The following is a 16,255-nucleotide window of genomic DNA, read 5'->3' as shown; positions in this document are numbered from 1 at the left end:
CCTTTGGACACCAGGAATTGGAGGACCACACACGAGGGCAGTGAGGAGGGGTAGGTCATGCTTTATTGCAAACAAAGCAGCCCACAACCGCTGGTCAGTGGCACCTTATATGCTCGCTCAAACAAAAGAGGCCTCATGCCAATTAGTGACGTCGGTGCTACATTCACACAGTTATATGAGGTTATGCCTGCGCAGTAAGTATAGTGCTACTGCTGAGTCATTGCCCTCACGCATGTATGTGGCAAATGAGCCTTTAAACATAGTAACACTATGGTGTTGTTGCCGTGGGGCATGTGTATGGCAAATGGGCCTTTCATATCCAGGGTACTCTGGCCAGGGCCCCCACAGATAGTTATCCCTTCTTGATCTCCAGTCAGCTGACATGTGGAGCTGGCCACCCTTAGCTTCCTCTTTTCGTGCATTAATAGCAGGGAGCTGGCCCAGACTGGAAAGTCTCCTGGGGGGGGTGCCCTGAGTGAGGCTCAGGTCTTCCCCCTCCTCCTACCCAACCACATCCTTCTCACTGTCTCCCATTACTTTTCTGAGTGTTCAGAATGGACCCCCGTTGAGAAAAGGCCAGAGTTGCCTTATACCATGGTTATGGCATATCATCATCACTCTAACTGCCAAAAGCTTTGATGTGTAAGAAAATTCAAGCATGTGCAATGCTTTTGTTTTTTTCCCTTCCAGATTCACTATGCTACCAATAGGCAATTTAACATAACAATTTCATTGTTTCTGGAAACAATCTGTATTTTGCTTAAGAGGAAGAATGTGGCTTTTTTCTTGAGCATATTAGCTGTCTAGTTCTCTTTTGGGGAGTGATACTAAGCTAGATTTTATTCCTTGATGTCATTCCAACACAAAGGGCAGGTGAGGCAGGCACAACCTGAGCCTGGAGAAGATGAACACTTTTCTCTCAATTGCAAGAGGACAACCGAGAGTGGACATTATTCATAAAGTTCCATGGCTTTCTTGTCTGCATGGTTGCCTTAGATTCATTACTTCTGATGGTAGAAGTTTGAGGCTAGAAGAAACATTTCATTCCAATGAGCTAACATATGTTACTGGTTGAGGATTTTCTATATCTCGTATATATCTATGTGATGTTTCAGTGCCTTATCCAAGTATCTTTCAGAAGACTCATCCAAGTATCTGAAACACTCTTGAAAATTGGCTGGCATTTCTTTGGTGGTAGGATACCTATCCACATGTGGAAGGATCAAAGCATATAAAGCTGGGGCCAAAGCACATAAGGCTGGGGCCAGACACGTGACTGAGCGGAGGGAGGGACAGTGTTAAGGATTTCTTGGCATTAGTCAAGGGAAGTCCAGTAGAGATGGGGAAATAAAAACTGAAGCAGATTTTATTCACTCAGTCACCTCCTCCCATGACTTTTTTTTATCCTGGCAGAGATAGGCCTCGTTCCCAAAGAGGTGGAATTTGTGTGATGGCCTATGAGAAAAGACTTTTTTCTCTACCCTGGACTTTTAGGTGAAGTTTTGCATTTGAAAAGAATGGATTCAAATAACTCCCCATTCATTCAGAACTTGCCAAAGAAGAACCGGGTTTGTCCTTGAAACACCTGTACTCATTATCTAAGTTTTGCCTTATATATTGGAAAATTGGGGTTTATTGGGTGAATTATTTTGAAGGGAATTTGTGTGAGTCAAGGTAGCTATGGGTCTCCTTCTCAGGGAAAATAACGGAGGAGGAGAGGTTGTGCTGTGATTTATTAGTTAAATTAAGAAGACCCAATAAAATAATTTCTCCCACCAGCAGTGTACTAGGGGTTTTATTCCTCCACATCTTTGTCGACACTTGTCGATTTACTGAAGATAGCCATTCTGGCAGGTGTGAGGTGGTACCTCATTGTGGTTTTAATTTGCATCTCTCTGATGATTAATGGTGTAGAGCATTTTTTTTTTTTTCATATGTCTCTTGGCCATTTGCATGTCTTCTTTAGAGAAGTGTCTAGTCAGTTCCTCTGCCCATTTTTTTTTATTGGGTTGTTTATTTTCCTTTTGTTGAGTTGTATGAGTACTTTATATACTTTGGAAATTAACCCTTATTAGATGTAACTTTGGCAAATATGTTCTCCCATACAGTGGGTTCCCTTTTCAGTTTGATGCTAGGTTCTTTTCCTGTGCAGCCGCTATGGAAAACAATGTGGACTTTCCTCAAAATATTAAAATGGAACTGCCATTTGACCCAGTGCTCCCACTTCTAGGAATATATCCTAAGAATCCTGAAACACCATCCAGGAAAAATATATGCACCCCTATGTTCATAGCAGCATTCTTCACAATAGCTAAGATCTAATAACAGTCCAAGTGCCTATCAGTAGATGAGTGGATTTAAAAAGCTGTGATACATTTACACAATGGAATATTATGCAGCTGTAAAAAAAAAAAAAAAAAAAAAGGAGGATCTCTTACCTTTTGAGACAGCATGGAGTGACAGTGGTAGTATCACCATCAGAGGAGAGCACAAGTGGGATTCCTCGTTGCTGGTGGGCTTCTTGGGGCACCACTGAAATGAGCACTTTCAGAAGCCCCTATGGGAGCATGAGATGTGGTCGAAGACTTTATTTGCTTGGAGTTACATTCCTCAGGTTGTCAAGTTCCATGCAACCTTAAACCTTAAGTCCTGGAAAAGGTGCAGCTGGGATTCCAGTAAAGCCAGAGCAAGCCAATGTCCAGAGCTTCTGTTCTATGTTGCAGTCGGATCCAGTCCAGCAGCATCCAATTAATTAAAGTATATTAGTCCATTGGGTGGCGCCCACATGGCCCTGGGTGTCCCAACAGGTGCCCCAAGAGGGCCAGGAGCCAAGAGAGCTCCAACTTCCTCTTTTGAGAAGTTTAGATGTTTGGACCCTTGCAGTTGGTCATGCCTATTCTGGCCAATTACCTGTTCCCAGGTGTGATGGACAGGCAGGAAAGCACTTTCCCATGTCACTCAGTCCTTATTGCCTTTGTCAAGTCCCTATTAGCAGGGAGCAGACTCGAAGAGTGTTAAATTAGCAAGCTGAATAAATGGCATATCTATATTATCTGGTCTTCTCTGTACTCCTTTCCAGTTAAATAATAACCAGAGAGAGAGGATCCAAGATGGCTGCTTAGGTAGACACCTAACAGCAGCAACACACAACAATTTCAATGGAATACAACTAAAATGTAGAGTGGACATTGCCCAGAGCTACAGGTAGTCGACTGACTGAAAATTCTACAACAAGAAGGAAAGAGAAAACCAGAAGGAAAATCAGAGGAGCTGAAAAATCCTAAGGTACAGAGACATGCTGTGCACACGCACGCACACACGGAGAGGACGCAGCAGGAGAGGAGGAGAAGGCTGGGTGCATGCCTGGCATTCCCTAGCAGGAAGGAAATAAAAACCCCTGCCTGGGCTGAACCCCAGAACCAGAACCAGCAGCGCTGAGCCCCAGTTATGGGCCAGACCCTGGGGACCCAGGCTCGGGCAGGGGGGGAGGGGGCTGTGAGGCGAATCCCAAGGGAGCTGCGAAAAGCGGAGCCCCGGGAGTCGCGCACATTGTGCGCAGAGGACAGAATGTTGACTCTGATGCTGTATTGCCCTGGAGGGAAGGAAACAGGAGTTCCGGCCATGCTGGGCACCAGTTTCGACTGCTCTGAACCCCAGTTCTAGGCCAGACCCTGGTGACCCAGGCTCAGGCAGGGGGAGACGGGGCTGTGAGGCGGGATCCCAGGGAGCGGCGAAAAGCGGAGCCCCCGGAGTCGCACATTGCGCGCAGAGGACAGAATGTTGACTCTGATGCTGTATTGCCCTGACAGGAAGAAACAAAACCTCCGGCGGTGCTGAGCCCCACTCCCGACTGCTCTGAACACCAGTTCTAGGCCAATCCCTGGGGACCCAGGCTCAAGCAGAGGGAGACGGGGCTGTGAGGTGGAGTCCTGGGGGACCGGCGAAAAGCAAGCCCCTGAGTGGCACACATTGAGCACAGAGGACAGTCTGTTGACTCTGATGCTAGACGCCCCTAGCGGGAAGGAGAAAAAAAGCTCCAGATTGGAGGAATGCGACGAGGAGCAGGAGCCCCTGCTGGACACCGGCCAGCCGGGCGCCAGCAAGGAGCCAGGCGATGGGGCTCCCGGGGGGGGGGGGGGGGGGGGGGGGGGTGCCCCTGGGCCTTCAACCACTGAGCGTGGGCCATGGAGCCGAGGCCGGGAGCTGCTTCCTGGGCGGCACCAACCCCTGCAACAGGCTGAAGCAGCACAGGAGCCCAAGGAGAACAAAGGGGTGCCACAGGCCAAACTGCTGAGCTTCCAGGACAAGGAGGAAGAAACAGAAGAAGTTTTCAATGTGAAGAAATCAAGTGAGAGCAAAAGATAGTAAAATTACTTAAGAAAGAATACAAAGAAGATCTTGAAAAATCGATGACTAAGTCAGAATTCAACTCCGCAGCCAACATTGCAACATAAATGCGTTTTAAAAAAAAAAAAAGGACAGAATGTTGAAACGGCAGCGGCCAGGCCTAGAGTGGCCAGGCACAAGGCAGTTTCAGCCGGACCTGGAGCAGCAACAGCCAGGCCCCAGAGCAGCAGCAGTCAGAACCAGATTAGCAACAGCCAGGCCTGGAGCAGCCAAACCTGGGGCAGTGGCAGCCAGGCCTGAGGCGGAGGCAGCCAAGCCCAGGGTGGCCAGTCCAGGAACACCCAGGCCCAGAGTGGCCAGGCCCGGAGAAGCCGGGCCCAGAGCAGCCGGGTCGGGAGCAGCCAGACCGAGAACATCAGCAGCCAAGCCCAGAGCATCCAGACCGGGAGCTTCCAGGCTCGGAGCTGCCGGGGCTGGGGCAGGCGGGCCCAGAACAGCCGGGATGGGAGCAGCCAGGCACAGCCAGGCACAGAGCAGCAGCAACCATGCTTGGAGCAGCCAGGTCGGGAGCGGCCAGGCCCGGAACGGCAGCTGCCAGGCTGGGAGCGGCCAGGCCCGGAGCAGCAGCAGCCACGCCCGGAGCAGCCAGGTTGGGAGCGGCAGTGGCCAGGCCCGGAACAGCTCACTCCTCACCTGTCTCTGCCCCAAGGCTGCCTCTCAGACATGGCTGGAAACTTTTGGGGGAACTTAAGGGTCTGCTGAATCAAATGAGGAAGGCTTAGATCTGGATGTGTTGAGTTAGATCAAGGATAGTGCTGGGGTGTTGATCTGTGAGAGCCTGGTGTGGGGCCTGGATGAGGTTGGTTGACCTATTTGGAAATGTCTTTTGTGTGAAGTGTATCCTTGGGCATGTGGAGGTATTATTGATTTGAGAAAATGCTAAGTAACTGATTTACTATCTGAAAAATTTAAAGTTCTGAAAGTTTAAGGTCTCTTGCCAAAAAGAGGTTTTAAAGCTAACACCTTAATTTTAATGGAGAAAGGGAATGACAAGCCCTTCCCACCCAGAACAGGTAATCCAATTCCAACCAGCAGCTACATTTAAACAATGTGTCCATTTACACTTGAATGGCTACACCTTTTGATAGCCTAAGGGCAAGTTTACATGTAAACAAGTTTGCTCTCAATTCCCAGGGCAGAAAAAAAAAAAAAAAGGTTTAAAATCTAATAATTTTAAAATTTATTCTTAGAAGTGTAAAAGTTTACTAATTAAAAAAAACAACAACAACAACAAAAGGAGATTGAAAAACCTGACGAACAATAATAGCGGTTCATTGTAGTAGAGTCGGCGATATGGGAGGGGAGTGGACTGACTGTTCTGGGGATGGGGGGGAGGAGAAGGGAGGGAGGAAGAGACTGAACATAAACTGTGCACCTATGGATGAGGACAATGGGGGGGTGGGGAGGGGGCGGAGGGTGGGGTGGGAACTTGGTGGAAGGGGGAAGAAATGAGGAACCTTTGTAATAATATGAACAATAAAAAAAATAATAATAATAAAATAATAATAATAATAATAATAATAATAACCAGATTACCATAACAGCATCAGTTTCAGACACAAAGTGTCTATTTCTGCTCTGGCTATGTAAGGGTAGACAAGCATTCACCTGAGGCGAACAGAGCAGATTGCTTTCCAAGGCAAGAGTATTGAGAGTAAGACCCATTTTATTCCCACTGGTCTAGGAGGTACCACCTAGAAAATGGAATTCCTCACTCTGACACTCAATTTTTACATCAACAATCCAGGTGTTTGAATGTGACTTAAGACGATGAGTAATTTTTTTTTTTAAGAACAAAACCTTAGTGAACTCACACTAAATGTGCCATCTTCCATACACAGCTTGATACCTGGGTTTTAAAATAACTCCAAAGTTATTAGAAACTTGGCCTTTGTCAGAAAACTAGGAAAAAGTTACCTTTAAAAATACCCAGTTCTCACAGAATAAGGACTGAAAGCAACATTTATTGCATTTTAACTTTTTTTAAAATGGGTTAGAAACTGAGGCTCAGAGAGGTGTCTTATTCAAGGCCCTGCAGCCCAAGGATCCAATTTAATAAGACTTCATTCTGTAATGTTGCCATTCTATCCTAAGCCAGACCTGAGTGGACCCGTGTCTACCTTTTTCCCCACTATGGAAGCAGGAATACATTATCATAAGCAAGTGGTTCCCAAACTGGAGTCTTTTCGATGCCACCTAGATGACATTTGCCATATTGCTACACCACCCACACTATTCGATTTTCCTTTCAATTTAGTCACTTTTAAATTTAAGCATTTTCAATTACAATTGTGGGGAAAAACGGTAGTAATTGCCTTAAATAAGCACAACAAAGATAAAATAATGCCCTCAAATACTATGGCCTGGGCTTCAGTATTTGTTAGAAAGATTAGCAAAAGGGAGAGGCACTAAAGCCAAACCATTATCAAACTGGAGGCTTACTTTCTGATGTAATTGGGACCGAAAGAATTGCAAAAGGGAGAACTTTCTCATGAGATAATATCAAGCTATTTAATGCTCTGACTGAGCAATAACATGAAATGCCAAAACTTCAAATGAGAGGAAGAATATTCTGGAATATAAAGATACTGCCAGTACACACTTGCCTCCAACATCGGACTAGCAGATTTTACAACTACTGGAAATTTATATTGGAAGGTGAAGTGTTCAAAGATAAGTCTTTCATGCTACAAATGCATCAGGGTTCTTGCAAGTAAAAGCAAATTATTTATTGGCTCATATAACTGGAAGATCCAGTTCAAAAACCAGAACTATATTTGGAGACTCAAATAACATCTTCCAGATGCCCTCTCTCTCTCCCTCTCTCTCTCTCTCTCTCTCTCTCTCTCTCTCTCTCTCTCTCTCTCTCCCTCCCTCTCCCTCCCTCCCTCCCTCCCTTCCTCACTCCCTCCCTCCCTCCCTCCCCTCTCTCTCTCCTTGTCCCTCTCCCTCTTTCTCTCCCTTTCTCCCTCTCCTTCTCCCTCTCTTTGTGCATGTGCTTTCCACAGAAAGCAAGGTAGCTGTCAGCAGCCCAGAATTTCTATCTCCCAGCTTAGCAAACCCTAGCAGCTAAGACACTGATAGGATATGATGCTGGCAATGGTCCCCCACACCCACTTTTGAATCAGTCCCTATAACCAGCTGACTGGACATGTTCTGGCCAGAGAGAGTCACATTCCCCACTCCTGTGGTAAATGGAGGGGCAGGAGAAGTGAGATGAGTGGGAGTGGGAAGGAGGGAAGATTGAGAGAATACCACCCAAAGGACAAAGGATGCAGTGCCTTGCCAAAACCGGTTTGGCTCAGTGGATAGAGTATCGGCCTGCGGACTGAAAGGTCCCAGGTTCGATTCCAGTCAAGTGCATGTATCTTGGTTGCAGGCATATACCAAGTAGGAGTATGCAGGAGGCAGCTGATTGATGTTTCTCTCTCATCGATGTTTCTAATTCTCTATCCCTCTCCCTTCCTCTCTGTAAAAAAATTAATAAAATATATTTTTTAAAAAAAGATGCAGTGTATGCCTTACAGGAAGAGAAGGGAAAGGATGCTGGGCCAACAAAATAAGTGTTCACAACAGGTGCCCTCTCTGTGCCAGGCATCTTCAATTTGAAAATAACCTAAAAGGTCACTAACGACATTTAAAACTACAAATAACAAATGTGTGTTGGACAACTACTATGTCCAGAGAAGCAGATCCCATCAGTGCTTAGCCTTGCCACTACCTTGCATTGCAATCCCAAATTCACTGTCAATATCTGCTCCTTATTGCCTAGAGCTTCCTCTGAACACAGAAGCCCCCTTTACCTGCCCATGGGGAAGTAAACACTCTCCCCAGCAGCCCTTAGACAAGGACTGATGGTAGATGGGGGGTAAATCCCCCAGATCCTTAACCTTGGGTAGGATCACCATGGGGTATCCTGCACCGTTCCCCAGAGTTCCCTGGAGGGATTGAGATCCTGTTGACCATTTGCATGAGAGCACCCTTGGATGGCTTTCTTTCCTTCTCTTTCTCACTTATGGACCCCCCTACTGGTGTAGACTGGGTTGATCTAAATAAACTTCTTGTATTTATTTTTATTTTTCTTAATGTTCTTCACATGTTTGTAAAGATGACAATATGAATCACAGCATTAAAAGCATCTTTATTAAAAATAAATTTGTGAATACAAATAAAAAGGAAAAAAGAAAAATATAAAAATACTAAACTACTGATAATGATCTACTCAAATCCCATCGGAACTGATCATGAAAAAATGTAATTATGTGTCGAATCGTGTACAATGAGATGCATGACACGATTGGGAAGATTACCCATGAGAACCCAATACTGGAGTAGAAATTTGGTAGAGGTAGGTAGACCCATGGCTTACAGAGTCTGCAGGATTTCTGCATAATCCAAGCATCAGACGAATCCTGAAAATAGAGACATCATCAGTCCAGAAAGACAGGCAGCCACCACAAACCCTGGTTGTCTAATAGGCGCAGAGACCAGGTAGGTAGTTTTAGCCAGTGTGCAATTGGGAGTGTGTCTACCTTTGTGTCCCTGAGATATCTTGTCCTAATCCTGTATAATATGCAAATTGTCCCCTCCACTGGGAGTTCAATGGGAGTTCAACCAGGAGGCCTGGCCCCTTGGCTGACCCCACTCCTGATCAGCCCCCCACATCCTTTTGAGGGCAGGACCAGCCAACCAACCTCTGGCATCCCCTCCACCTCTCCACCCTCCACCCTCCCAACCCACCTGCCAGATCCCACCCATACACGAATTCATGCACCAGGCCTCTAGTAATAACATATTAACATTGTGAAGAGATGTTCACAGGCATTATCAACACTGATACCGACCTCATAGCACTCTGTGATTTGGCTGACCCTTGTCTCAAGTACTTTCCCATCAAGGATTTTTATGCTTTTGATACGAGGTGATAAAAACTGCACCAAGTCTGTTGGCCCTAATGCAACATTAAGAATGGAATGCAGCCGAAACCGGTTTGGCTCAGTGGATAGAGCGTCAGCCTGCGGACTGAAAGGTCCTGGGTTCGATTCCTGTCAGGGGCATGTACCTTGGTTGCAGGCACATCCCCAGTGGGGGGTGTGCAGGAGGCAGCTGATCAATGTTTCTCTCTCATCGATGTTTCTAACTCTCTGTCCCTCTCTCTTCCTCTCTGTAAAAAATTAATAAAATATATTAAAAAAAAAAAAAAAAAAGAATGGATGCATTGTTCACAACAACTGGGTAATACCTTAATGCTCTTCCTGAACTACTTGGATTTTAACCCTTGCCCCAGGGTCTGCTTCTCGGGGAATCCCAATGTTGGCAGCCAGGCACTGAGATAAGCCATTTATTTGTCTTAACCTCCTACCATTCTCACAACAATATGCTATTTTACAGATGAAGAAATGTGATCCTTGGTCAAGGTCACACAGCTAGGAAACTGTAGCACCATGATTCAAAAGTAAATGGATGCCAACACTATTGACTTCTTTGTTACCTGACAATTTATCATATCCCTGTAGAGCAGTGTTTTTCAACCTTTTTTGGGCAAAGGCACACTTGTTTCATGAAAAAAATCACGAGGCACACCACCATTAGAAAATGTTAAAAAATTTAACTCTGTGCCTATATTGACTATATATAAAGTAATTCTCTTGAATAGGAATCAAATAAACACAAAGAAAGTATTTTATAATTACTTTATTATGAAATATTAAGTAAACAAAATAGTGAAAAATTATAAAATTCTTGTCTTGTCTGCACCTACGGCACACCAGGCAACATCTCGCGGCACACTAGTGTGCCGTGGAACAGCGGTTAAAAAACGCTGCTGTGGAGGACTGGCTGCCAGTGATTGTGTTTTAAGCAGGTAAAAGCTAGAGGATCATTGAAGGGTTTGTAGAGAAACCAGGGGAGGTATGGTGGTGTCCTGCGGAACTGGAAGAGGAAACGAGAGCTGAATAGTCACAGACCTTACACAGTCCATGCTTACTAATGCTGGGGGTAACAAGATGACAGTGTTTAGTTAACAGGGAGTTTCGAATATTGTTCTTCTCATTCTTGGAAAAAGAAAGGCTGCCCCACGTGAGGGATAGCTCTCCAGTGTAAAATGTTCCTAAACTCGCCCTGACCGTTTTGGTTCAGTGGATAGAGCGTCGGCCTGTGGACTAAAGGATCCCAGATTCAAGTCTGGTCAAGGCATGTACCTTGGTTGTGGGCACATCCCCAGTGGGGGGGGGGGGGTGTGTGCAAGAGGCAGCTGATCGATGTTTCTCTCTCATCGATGTTTCTAACTCTCTATCCCTCTCCTTCTCTGTAAAAAAAAAAATCAATATATTAAAATAAAATATCTAAACTCGATGGAAATGATAGTCTCCTTAGAATATGGTACAGTAACCATCTCCAGCGTTAGGAGAAAAATTGAGCTCAGCTGGTCTCTTTCATTTTGGAAGAGTAATATATGCTGGTCTTTTAGAAAAACCATATGACTTTAAAATACACATACTCGCCTTTATCTCGGACAGCATACTCAGGTTTTCTGAAGGCAAAGAACGTGAGCAGTCCCATTTAGTTGTGTGTGAGGGCACACGAAAACGGCGGTTCCTTTATTGTAGGCCGCACACGCATAGAAGAGCAAATACGCATAGTGAGACGTCACTGGGATCCCGTCTCGCCGCACGAGTCCCCATTTAGAGGAATGAGCCCTGCACTGGAGTCAGAAAACTGACTTGTGTGGACTAGTTACCCTCCCTGGGCTCCAGCTGGCAAATCAATGTTTTTTTAAAGCACATGTGTCAAACACAAGGCCCGCGGGCCAAATCCGTCCCGCCAGGCCTTGCAATGTGGCCCGCACTGCGCTGTCATCACTGCACTCCGCTGCGTTTCCATCACAATGACAGTTTATGACTGTTCAGTAAACCATTCAGCCCGCGATTTAGGCTGGATTTTAGATTTTGGCCCCTTCTCTGATTGAGTTCGACACCCCTATTTTAAAGAAAGAAAAAGAAACTGCTAACACAGCCTAAATTTAAAGCTAAGTTTCCAACGGTGCTCTCCAAAACACTATATTATTAGGTCAAACCGAACAATATTGTCGGTGGTATTTGACCACTTTGATCTTTAAAATAGCAATTTGGTGTCATTCAGCCTCATGGACACGTTTGCAGGCAGACATCCTAGAGGACAAAGAAGAAAATGTGACTGGAGGAGGAATGGAATCCCTTAGAAAAGCTTGGAAGGGCATCGATACAGGATGGTCTACATTGGCGGCTTAAAAAAAAAGCTGTTGGGTTTTTTAAAATTGATTTGAATGTGGCAGTCTATGAATCATGGATGCACTCACAAGGGCTTTATTACAACTTCCCAGAAATCCATTAATTGTTAAAATTCCCAACTCTACTTTTGAAGTGAGAAGAACATTACCAGAGCAGACTAACGACTTAGTAAAAATGCTTGCTGTTTTGCTGTATTTTTAACAGTGAAGACACTTGTAAATGGACACATTAGGTGGAGATGATCAAACCTTCAGACTGAGCATCATCCCTCATGTCCTGTGGCAGCTGATTGGCAGTGAAAGACCACGAAAATGCCTTTCTTCAGCTGCAGGGACAGGTTACCTAGTAACCACTGAATGATTAAATCCTGTTCGCAGGGACTTGTTTTCTTAATTGGACAAAAAGATTGACAGGACACAGCTGGGAGAAACGGGAGTGATGGAGGACTGTGACAGTTCTTACTGGGCCCGCTACCTGCGATTCCAGCAGCCTCCACCAAAGGGTCATAACATGAGGAAATCTTTTGTAACAAGAAGCCAGCTAAGCCCTGACCGGTTTGGCAGAGTGAATGGAGCGTCAGCCTATGGACTGAGGGGTCCCAGGTTCGATTCTGGTCAGGGGCATGTATGTACCTTGGTTGCAGGCATATATTCAGTGGGGAGTGTGCAAGGAGCAACTGATCAATGTTTCTCTCTCATTGATATTTTTAACTCTCTATCCGGCTCCCTTCCTCTCTGTAAAATAAATCAATAAAATATATTTTTGAGAGAGAGAGAGAGAGAGAGAGAGAGAGAGAGAGAGAGAGAGAGAGAGAAGCCAGCTAAGCTACCTAGAGCATCACAATTTTGTGCTCTTTTCAACGGTGGGGAAAATGAAACTAAAATGTAAAATGGAGCATGTTAAAAAGTGCAGTGCAAACTCAGTGTGGTGTTAAGAGTTCCGAGAATGATCATTTTCCATGGATTGTATTTGTGTTCAGATATCAGAGTTCTATTCCTTAAGAGAACTCAAAATGGTCATTTGGGGGTCAGTGTATCCTATTACCACTCTCTTTTGTCTGCCTGTACTTTTTGTCTATCCGTTAGGGACATACTTATTTATAGGGAATTATGGACATTCCTCTTCTCTCCTGCTTTATTAACAAAATTAAGAAAAATCAACTTATAGGTTGACAATTATTTATTTATTTATTTATTTATTTATTTATTTATTTATTTTGTCCATGAAGGGCCTTTAGATAATACAGTAATTTCTTCCTGAGCTAAAAAAAAAAAAAAAAAAAAAAAAAAAAAAGTGTATGTCACCAACTATAATTGGAGAAGCTTTACCTTGGCGTGACTTTTCAAAGTGTTTCTCATTCTTTTTTTTTTAATATATATTTTATTGATTTTACACAGAGAGGGATTGAGAGGGATAGAGAGTTAGAAACATCAATGAGAGAGAAATATCGACCAGCTGCCTCTTGCACATCCCCCACTGGGGATGTGCCCCGCAACCAAGATACATGCCCTTAACTGGAATCGAACCCGGGACCTTTTGGTCTTCAGGCCGAGGCTCTATCCATTGAGCCAAACCGGCTTCAGCATGTTTCTCATTCTTTACACACCTGGAGTAAGAAGTGTACGTTTATATTGCCTTGGCTTGGCAGTCTCTCTCACAGGGAAACAGCTTAAAACTTTCCTAAAGCCCCCTCTAGTGACAAACAGCAAATTAATCCATTACTTCACAGCATACTAATATCTCCAAGCTCTAATGCTCCACGTCTTCCATGATTAGATGAATCAATAGTGATAGTCTTTTTGATTGGAGAATAAGATAATCACTAGCTTGACTTCTTAAACATTCCTCAGGCAGTCATAAAACCTCAGGGATTCTGTTTTGACGCTGAGGCACTACAAAGGGCACACACACTATTTGTTTCTCTTATTTTGCCCTAGTATGTGGTCCTTAAAAAATGTTTCCTGAATGCTCTTCGGTTTTGTCCTTTGGGGACTTTAAAGATTAAAGTATGCTCCTAATAACCCACTGAGTGAAAGAAGATTATCTTGGCCTTTATCTCATTGTTCTTACTGCATTTATTGGATAATTTTCATTGATGGTGCTAAGCATGTCCAAGTCAATATAACTTGCAGGAATGTTCTGGGTTATGAAACTAAGGGTCATCTATAATAGTATAGATCAAATGTATATATAATATTACAATACATTTTTAAATAGTATGTATTAAAATAAACTATGTATCACTATTATGGTATGTGTAATATGTGTAATTTATATCTCCATTTCCAAAGGGCTTATAAAGTATAGGTGCAACTGGGCCATTAAAATAAAAGTAACATAAATGTAACAGAATAAAGCCACTTGCTAGTAGAGAGCATTAAAGAGATAAATAGAAAAATCAGCTATGAATAGCTATTGCAACTGAGCACAAATATTAGTTTTGGTCTTCCTGTCACTAAAACAAAAAGAGAAACCCAACCATAAAAGGACTCATTCCAACTTATAAGGAGAGTAAGAGGTTTTCCTTCTAAAATACAGATATCCAAATTTCTAGACATCAGTCACAAAAATACACCATTGGGATAATTTCTAAATAAAGGGAAGTTCATATTAAATAGTCAACAGGAGGACTTCAGGAACACTTCCTCTCTGAGACCACTACACGGTGGCGATTCTCCCAATGGAAGGGTGTTCCTGAGAGCTACCTACCATAAGCATATCTGGTGCCATACATCTGCCCATGGATTATCTCTTGGGAATAACAACCCAGAAGGAAGTTCTCCGTCTTGTTTATACACACAGAGTAGAGGCCAAGGACAAATTAAATTGCATTTAGGACCTGTTCACTGCTAACATTGGAGAGAGAAAATCCCAGTGTGCACTTCTTGAAACAATTGAAACAAAATACAAATAATGAAGTGATGGCTTCGGTTGAAGTTGGATACCAAGCAATATTGTCATCAGGATCCTTTCCCATTGTGCTGTTCTCTCCCAATCATTTCCTATTTCAAAGAAAAACCTACTTTTCATCCCAAAATCTGCTTTCCATAAGAGGAACTGGCATCACCTTTGTGTGAATCAAGTCACTGTGTTGCTTCTCCCAGAGGTGTTTGCCTTTTAAGCTTTAGCTCTAACTTAATAAACGTTTACTGAATGCCTATTATTATATGCAAGGAACTTTCCGGATGCTAGTAGTACAATGAAAGGCTTTGTGTTCTTTTTAAAGATGTTGTTTTAAATTGATTTCAGAGAAAGGGAGAGAGATGGAGGGAGAGAGAAACATCAATGATGAGAATCATTGATTGCCTGCCTCCTGCACACTCCCTCCCCCCCACCCCTTACTGGGGATTGAGCCTAAAACCTGGGCATGTGCCCTGACCTCCTGGTTCATGGGCCCATGCTCAACCACTGAGCCATACTGGCGAGGCAAGGCTTTATATTCTTAAGTAGGGATATCAAGCATTAGTGAGTAGGTAGGCAAAAGAGTTTGTTTAATTGATGAGAGAGAAAGATCAATTTGTTGTTCCCCCTATCCGTGCACTCACTGGCTGATTCTTGTATGTGTCCTGACCAGAATGGAACCCGAAACCTTGGCGTATCAGGATGACACTCTTAACTGAGCTACACAGCCAGGGCTGTGAGAGTTTTTGTTCTCTAAGAACTTTTCTGCCCCGATACCATTTAGGCCCTTGTTTGGGACACACACACAGACTTCCACTCTCCTTGGTTTTGAACCTAATTTTCTCCTTTTCCTGGAGTCTTCGAGAACCAGAACTTCAGGTGTCACCATAACAGGTTTTCTGGCTTATTCCCTTGTCATAGGGTCCTGACTTACTAGCTTATGCCTGAATCCCCTGATACTCCACTTCTTCTGAGACATAAGTCTTAGAAGAGAGAAAAACCATTATTTGTCGAGTAGCTTTCTTTATTTGCCAGGCACTGCATATATTAATGCTTGCAACTACAAAGTTGTATCTTTTACATTTTAGAGGCACCTGAGGCTCAGAAGGGTTTAGAAACTAATTCAAGATGTTGCTGGCAAGTGGCAGAACACTCACAAACTCGACATTCCTGGCTCCAAAGACAGTACATTTCCCACCACAGCAATAGTTCTCAACCAAGGTGGATATGTGTGCAAATTCTGTCCCCCTCCTACACTCGAGACATTTTGCACCAGTGCTGGGGACATTTTTGTCACCACCAGAGTGAAGTGGCCGGGTTGCTACTGGAGAAGCCAGGGATGCTGTTGAAGGTTCTAACAGTGCGCATGACAACCACTACCCACCACCCACCCGACACCCCCCACCCCCAACAAAAAAATGCATCCAACCCCAAATGTCAGTAGAGCAGCTGTCCTGTGACGCTCCGTTACAGAATGCTCCCTGCCCTGGTCTGACTTATTTCCAAGGAGAATTCAAGGGTTACTGCTTCAAAATTAAATTGTACGAAGCCACGGATAAATCAACTCCTTGTTGATGTAGCAACTCTCTTCCATCATAAAGGAAAACAGATGGAAGCCTCAAGACAAGAATAGGGCGAAGCTGGGAAGGAGAAGTGGTAGGGGGAAGAGCACAGTGAGA

This window comes from Pipistrellus kuhlii, unplaced genomic scaffold (assembly GCF_014108245.1).
Source record: "Pipistrellus kuhlii isolate mPipKuh1 unplaced genomic scaffold, mPipKuh1.p scaffold_m20_p_1, whole genome shotgun sequence".
Classification (NCBI taxonomy): Eukaryota; Metazoa; Chordata; class Mammalia; order Chiroptera; family Vespertilionidae; genus Pipistrellus; species Pipistrellus kuhlii.
The sequence above is the reverse complement of the archived record's forward strand: the minus strand, read 5'-3'. Positions refer to the sequence as shown.